An 8,295-nucleotide genomic window follows, 5' to 3' on the forward strand; every position below is an offset into this window, starting at 1 on the left:
AGGCCATAAGATAACTAGCCTAAGGTCTGTTTTGGGCCAAGAGACGCCTCAGACATCGAAACTAGAGGCCACCAAAGGCAACATGAATAACGAGAACTACTGCTGGTAGAAAAAAAAAATCACCAAAGGCAAGGGACTTCTTCCACGTCCCATGCATTCATGCTGGGCTAATTCCCAGAGCTGCTCAACTATCACTTTCAGTGATTAGCTCTCTCATAAAATCTAAGTTGACTCCCAGGAGGTGGGGAAAGAAAAATGGTTGTGCATACATAAGAATGGAGGCTGTGTAAATGTGTGTGTGTGTGCGCACACATGCGCATGCCTGGGCGCGTTTTTGCATGCAAGCAGTGAGAAGCTGAGGATCTGAACAGTTTTCTGAGATTCCCCAGAATACAGAAGGCTTGTGGTACATATGGGAGAACTGACAAGTATACCAGAAGGTGAGGAAATGGCTGGAAGCAACACTAATGCCACTCCATCTGGAAAGAGGGGTACTGTTTAGTACGTCTGGAAAGCATTATTTCTGCAAATAGCTCAACCTCTATCAACTTTCAGGCAGGGATCCCGATCTGCTGCCAAAACGAGATCTCCCTGACGGCAGTAGGGTGGGAGACGCTGAGCAAATGAACTAATAGCACAAAGCAGGAAATCTGTAGAGATGGCAGCCGTGACGGTACCACACAGCAAGCACCTGCCTCTCTCCAAAAAGACAGCCTGGCTTCGCATCACATTAGGCTAGGTCTGCTTGTGGGGGGATGAGAAAGGGGCGGGTGGATCAACCTGATGGTATTTGGAGCTCAGCAGCCATTTCCAACTATTTCTCACAATGTTTTTTGGGCGCAGAAAAGCTCCAAATAGAGTTAGCCAAATAGCTTTCCTGCATTGATTTTTATCCCCGTGGGTATTTTGAAGGAAATTAAATCCATGTGTTTCTGATTCGGTTACCATTAGCACATGAGAACAGTGTTTTGTGAGAGTTACAGGATGCCGTGGGTGCCTTCGCGCACTGCAGCTAAATGCCATAAAACCGTCTAGCCAGACACGGAGGTGCAAGAAGCCCGGTGCGTGCTGCTATACGCCATTTCCCTGCCTGTCCAGAAGGCAACATGCTTTTGTCATTTGCATTCTTTCTCAATGTAGCACAACATGTTTTCTCGTGCCTGTTAATCATCTATCATTTCCAATTTGAATGAAGCCGTATTAGTGGGGATGATGAGAAATTACCTTTAACCACTAATCACTGGATGAGATTCATTCATATTAAAAAAAAAAAGCCACAAAGACTGACACTGGTCTCCAGTTCTAGGGGGTAAAGAGACCAGTGGAAATGCAGATCCTGCAACTCCTAAGCAGGTAAGCACATAGGGCAGTGCGAAATGCTGGATAGCCTTGGTCTGGGAGCAGATGGGGGGGGGGGCAGGTAAGTGGGACTCTTTGGGTTCTTGCTACTTTTTACCTCTAAACTTCTTTCTTGATCAATTAGTCAGTTGCTTTTGGTGCAGGCCCCTTGGTAAGCCCACCATCATCTTATGAATGGAAAACGGGTCCCTTTTTCTTCTTAGTCATCACATTCATTGCCTAAACCGCTGACTTAGACTAGATGGACCTTTAGAGTTCACAGTAGTTAAAAACAATACCTTCTACGTAAGCTGTACCTTGGATTTTTGAATTTGGTTCTTTTCCCAAGGCTAGTGGCCATCTGATATTCTCCTGTGATGCTGGGCAGAGAGAGGGGACCGTGGTGCTCAGTCTTTTGTTACCCACAATAACGGGTGAGATTGTGATGGAGTGAATACTGCCACTCCACAGTGCATTGGAGTGCTAAGCTGCGGTGTGTGACAAATGTCGTAAGCTAAGTATATTTTCAATGTATGATGTCATCAGTTTATGATGGGCTTATTGAGATGGAGTTTCTATGTTTTAAGTCCCAAGGTGGTCAAGGTTTTTTGTTTGGGACATAAAAAAAATGAAAAGATTTTTTTTTTTTTTGTTTGGAGGGGAGATACAGGAGGAAGAAGCAAGGACTAGTTTAATTGCAGTCATACTGACTGGGATTTTATTTTCTAATTTCATACCACATTTACATTCTACTTTCCAAAGCAGGCAAGATGACCATCCCCTCCCCCCCCCCCCCCCCCCCCCCCCCGCCCATTTTGTGAATGGTGTAAGGATAATTTGCTAAGGACACAGAAAACAGAGCTTGTATGTAAAAAAGGTAGTATAGGGTGACTTTATTCTGACTCCCAAAGCTCATGCTATTTTCTCACTATTCCTACACTTCAATGTGACGAATGGTAACCATACACATGTAATATATGGTATTTTTTATCTGGAACTACAGAATGGGATTCCTCCTACTTACTGAGTAAGCTGTCACTGTGAAGAACATTTGGTTTGAGTTTTGAAGGATAAACAGGAGCTGGTTTAAGATGAATTGCAGACAGCAATTGCAGAGGGAGTGATGTGTGCAAGACACAGGGTGAAGAAGAAGAAACAAACTATTTCAGGAGTACACATATACCTTTAGCTCATTGTGCCAATACTGATTAAAGTATGAGCTGGTAAAAAACATTCGCTATCACATTTCTCTAAAGGATATAATTTCTTTCCTTTCCTTTTTTCATTCTCCCTCCCTCCCTCCCTCCCTCCCTCCCTCCCTCCCTCCCTCCCTCCCTCCCTCCCTGCCTCCCTTCCTCCCTTTCTCCCTCCCTCCCTCCTTTCCTTCCTTCCTTCCTTCTTTCTTTCCTTCCTTCCATTCTTCCTTCTTTCTTCCTTCCTTCCTGTACTGGGGCTTGAAATCAGGGTCTGGGTGCTGTCCTTCAGCTTTTTTTTGCTCAAGGCTGGAGCTCTACCACTTGAACCACAGCTTCACTCCTGACTTTTTGGGGGCTAACTGGAAATAGTCTCACAGACTTTCCTGCCCAGCTGGCTTCAAACCTCAGACCTCAGATATCAGCCTTCTGAGTAGCTAGAATAATAGGTGTAACCTACCAGTCTCCAGCCTTATATTTTAATTATATGTTCTCTGGACCTCCAATCTGGTCTCCTCATTCCATGTGTTGGAATCTTCATTCCTTGTGTAGGATCTTTTTTTGAGATCAGATGATGGCATTTCCAGGAGTGAATGGTTTGGTTGGCTTTGACTGTGGTCAGCTTTGACGAAGTCAGTGGAAGGGATTTCCTCCAAGTGCATTGTTATCCATGATATTTTGCTCCTCACTTGTGATAGGGAAGAGAGAGTCAGTTTCAGCACAGCTGGTGGCAATTTTGCTCTGAATTCAGAGGCTGTGGAGCAAACTGGCAATTTCATGCTCTAGCCATGGTGGCAGCCAAGCGAGCTTTAGTAACTTACATGGTATGTCCACAACCTGCTTCCCGTGAAATTGCCTATAAGTGGGGACAACCTGGGAAGTCGCAGCTGAAGGCTGCCTAGACTTCATGACAACCCTGGTTCTAGTACTTAGTATGCAGCGCTCTCTCGCTCTCTCATGTCTAGGATTTGCTTAGTTTGCTCTGCATCTTCTTCTGCCCTACAATGTGTGATCTGCCACCAGTGGTTGGTAGATGTTCTGCCATTGATTATTTCTAGAAACCCTGGTTGGTGGTAGAGCATTTGCCTAGTAACATGGGCTGGGGTGGGGGGGGTGCGGGGGGGTGGGGAGGGAAGATTCTATAATTCCATTACTCCTTGGAAAGGGTCAGTTAGGCTCCTAACAAAACAAGCCTACCACCTTAGTCTAGAAGTGAACTGAGGCATGTATACCTTTGGTGACATGTCTGCACATCTAAAACTTTAAGCAAATCCATCTGGTGTTGTTGATATGTGCCCACTGAGAGAATGAGCACTTCGGAGACCTTGGGGAGCAACTTTTAGTTCAGAATCTTCCTTTAGTAATAAAGAAGAGCTGTGATTCTGAGCAAAACACAATATATGGATGTAGATTTGAAGTATCACCAATGAAACAAATAGAACTTTTCCCTAAAAATGTAAACATTATTGGTGAAATGAAGAGGTCAGCCTCAATAATCACTAAGAACCCATTGGTTCTAAAAGGTTCTGATTTCTGTTGTTCTACCTAGTGACTCTCATTCAGTCAGTCAGACTCTCAGTCTCTCATTGTCATTGTGAAGATTTTTATAGGGTCCCACATCCCATTCCTTGCTTTCTCTCTGTGCCACTCACACAAATCCCACTTTGGCTTTTTCTCAAGCGGACATTGTCCCCATGTGTATCATCATCTATGTGCATATGAAATGCTTTGGGACCCGCTCCAAGGTCTTCATGGCACATTGTAACTTCACCATCAAACACAATACCCACAAAGGCTTAATGGTCGTGGATCTGAGGGGTTGGGTGTGGATACAGCAGATTCCAGGCCTTGCCTCTGTGAGAGTTAAACCATTGCAGAGAATGTGCAACCCCCCCAATCTTCTCTAGTAAAAGCAATATTAACTGCATTCGAAACATGGTGGCCAACAGTTAATGTCCTGGATCCACTCCCCCTCTTGGCTTGTGAGGCGAGAGAGGCCAGTCAGGTGGCCCAGAGGCATTGCTGGAAGGAACCATTGCTCCCTGTATTTGGGAATGAAGGGCCATAAATGATGGCCGCTTTCCAGTGTGCCAGTAAATAAGTAAATAGAGTGTTGACACTGGTCTCTCTGCCAAACACCAGTCTGCTCTAACTTCATCTTGGAGGAGATGAAAGCGAGTAGGGTTATTGCCTAGGTTTTTGAAAAGTAGGCTTACGTCGACTTGGAAATCTCTCCTTTTGGAACCCTTTCAGTCAGCTTTCTGGCCCTCACTGGTGAGTGAGACAATTCTGTCAGACATGAGACTGTGTGTGTGTGTGAGCTTATTCATTATAATTATCAGCAATAGGCTGAAACAGAGCCATTTCTAAAGACGAACTGTTGTCAACAGATACTTCAGCTCTCGTTTGGAATGATGGTTCAACTCCTGGAAGAGTGGGTGTTTAGCATGCATCCAATACCAAGACAGTTTAAGATGCTGGCCAGGCATCCACCATTTTGGGGATAGTCAGATTTGGGGACCAATATTCTCAGTCCATAGATTTGCAAGGTTATATTATTCATGCCTCCTGAATTAGAGAATTATGTTCATTGACCAGGCTTGAAGTCAGACAATATGACAGCCATCTTTCTTGTTTACTTTTTCATATCTGTATCTTAGCATGTGCCTGTTACCTCTGAGCACTTCACACAAGTTTGTGGGATGAAGAAAATGAATGAATGAACTGGGAAGTCCCTGGCTTCCTTCTTTCTGCTGTCATTCCCAACCTCAGGGTCTTTCTAGAAGCCTTCAGTTTAAGATCAGACTTGCTACTATTCAGGTCCAGCTCCCCCCCATCCCCCCACCCCCACGTACACACAGCATTGAGGAGGACACACCACAACACTGTGGCCCAAGCTGCATGGATTCTTTTCTTTGTTCCTTTCCACGTTCACTCCCCCAACCTTTCAAAATTATTTCACTGCTTTCCTGTTCTTTTCTCTGGGGAAAGAAAACCCACAAAACTTCAAGATCGTCCCATACAAACAACTCTAAGAAACTCTGAGAAACTGAAGACAGAGAAGGCAAAGAGCTAGAGCCCAGAGCACAATGACCCCACTTTGCTTGAGATCCAATGTGATAGCTGGTTTAGGGCAGAGGCACCAAGACTTAAAGGGCCAGGCACACTTCAATTTTCTACTTTTTGTTGTTGTTGCCATTGTTGTGATGGTACGGAGGCTTAAATCCAGGTCTTGGGCACTGTACCATAGCTTTTATGCTCCAGGCTAGCACTCTACCACTTGAACCTCTCCTCTACTTCCAGCTATTTGGCAATTAATTGGACATATGAATCTCACAGACTTTCTTCCCTGAGCTGACTTTGAACTGCAGATCTTACTCAGATCTATGCCTCCTGAGTAGCTAGGATTACAGGTATGAGCCATCATTGCACAGGGCCCCCTGTTGTTTTTAACAGCTGAATGAAAAAGAATTAACTTTTTGAGTTGATGTCTCCTCTGGTTTGGTTCCTGTTTTTCTTCAAAGTGTGATGTATTGAATTTACTGATATATCTGCCATCATTAAAAGAGTTTGAAATAGACATTTTAAAAAAGGGTGATGTATTATCTATTAAAGCATTGAAAAGGGCATATTAGCAAATGCACACACTTTGAGTGTTACCAGTTTGGGATAGTTTAGAAAACCAGAATTTTCTCACAGTATTTGACTCTCAGGATTGCATGGTTGTAGACAATGCATGCAGTTCTCAAACAAGCCATGTTCCTGCTACTAGTTTCAAGATTAGACTTCCAGGTGAGAAGAGAAATTCTGTTTATTTTTTTTTTAACTCTCATATTTTCAGATCTTGGGTTCCAAAAGAAACAAGAATGAGTGCTTTAGAAGTTTTCATGGACAGCCTTCAATTTGGGGCCGTTATGATGTAATGGACAGCTTATGCTGGCTGGTCTACAGAGAGACACAAGCCTGCAGGATTGTTTTGTCTTAGGGTTCTTAATATACTTTTGTTATTTATATTTTTAATTGTGTGAAAGTACCCAAAGGCTCAGTGGCAACAGAAGACAGTCGTAAAAACTGAATAAATAAATAAATTAGAAATTAAAAAAAAATCCGAGTTAGTGATGTCTGACTTCCTCTATTCATGCTATTGCTACTCTTGTTGCTTTTTGGTTTTTGTTTTGCTTCTTGACTGTTGTTGTTTTCCAGGAAAGCTGTCATTTATCGTGAGAACAAGAGCAGCCATGTGTTGATTTTTCTGGATTCTTTTTGGATACTCTCCCAGTGCTAATGAAGGCCCTTCCAAAGTGCTAACAAGCTGGTGCCAGAATCAGTGTTGCTGAAAACAATAGAAGAGAGTGGTATGCAGACATCATGTGTACGTAAACCCATATACGCTCACATCCATATTTGATTTAATAAGCGCATGTGCAACTCCGTTTGTGCAAATGCATGCACCTCTTAGTACAAACATAACAAATGTGTGTGCTGGAGGTACACAGAGGGAAAAGTGAGGGAGGCCTTGTACAAAATTGCTACAAGGAAATTATATTTGATCAAAATATGAGCAGATTTTAGATTTCTCAGTGTTCCAATTTGTCAGCTATTGAAAATGTACATTTCTCCATTGAAAAAAATAGATTCCCCATATATATATCCATAGTACTTATTTGTTTTATTAAGACATGGGACTTCTGGAAGTGGAGCTTGTGATCTCAAGTGCTAGATCACCAGCTACAGCATCCAGACCCTGAGTTAAAGCCTGAAAAGAAAAAAGGAAAGAAAGAGGCCTTCTACCCAAAAATGCACCTGGAAAGTGCTTAGCTTAGGCTAGGCTGCGGGGTTGATTTTAATAAAGTCTCTACAATGATGAGTACTTGGGGGGGGGGGGTTATTTGCTGAAAGGGAGGATATTTTGAACTTAGGCTCTCTCTGGCCTCCATAGAGTCTCCCTGCCTTCCCTCCTCCCAGGGTGTAATTATTCTCTCCTCCATTTGTTTACACAGCTTGTAGATGCAGACCGGGTCCTCTGGCGACAATGCCACTGACTACAGTCACTCTGCTATTAGAAGCTCCTACACCTAAATGCCGGGCCATGCATCATTAAGTAGCACAGTTATTCAAATTTAGTAAATTAAATTAAATAAACTCAAATGACTTGGTTTCAGGGATTAAAAATTTCATCGTATGGTGCCCGTAGTCAATTTCTTTTATTATTATTGTTCATCAAGTAGAATTTATGTTTTTTATGAATCAAAACCCTTGCTTGTCTTTAAGCCTCACAGCCGCTCACGGCTTCCTGGGCTGAGTCGGTAGCTTCGTGCGCCATCTACCGGCGGCTGTTGGTACCGCGGCCTCCCGCTGGCCTTGGGCCTCCGAATTGGCCAGGGGTGGAGGTGGAGGAGGGTAGAAGCGGGGGATAGGCGGGGAGAGCCTGGAGGGCCGGCTTGCACAATCCCTGCAGAAACCGTGGACAGAACGGTGCGTTTCTCTGACCGATCCCGTGGGCTTTGTCATTGTGGGTCACCTTGAGGTCTCCGGGACAATCAGAGAAACTGGCTATTGAGGCCGGGGCACTGCGGTCTGTTCTCGCACGTTTAGTTGTGTTCTGCGGCCATTTTTGGCCTTTTAAAGCCTCCATGAGCTGCACGGCTGTGTGTACGACAGACATACCTGAGAGGCCGAGCCTTCCCTGGCCTCCACCCAGAGCCTTCCTCTGGCCCTCACATTAGTTCCGAGGAGACATCTGATGCTTAGAGGCAGTGGCTGC

General features: G+C 44.1%; 1 long non-coding RNA gene across 1 annotated transcript; it reads left to right on the forward strand.

The window, feature by feature from the left end:
- The first annotated feature begins 6,594 nt into the window (after positions 1 to 6,594).
- LOC122095418 lies at positions 6,595 to 7,708 on the forward strand. Its single transcript, XR_006145128.1, has 2 exons — positions 6,595 to 6,903; positions 7,532 to 7,708. It is a non-coding gene; the product is annotated as an uncharacterized LOC122095418 (long non-coding RNA).
- The last annotated feature ends 587 nt before the right edge of the window (positions 7,709 to 8,295 follow it).

The sequence above is a fragment of the Dipodomys spectabilis genome, unplaced genomic scaffold (genome assembly GCF_019054845.1).
Source record: "Dipodomys spectabilis isolate Male_0828 unplaced genomic scaffold, ASM1905484v1 ptg000015l, whole genome shotgun sequence".
In the NCBI taxonomy this organism is placed as follows: Eukaryota; Metazoa; Chordata; class Mammalia; order Rodentia; family Heteromyidae; genus Dipodomys; species Dipodomys spectabilis.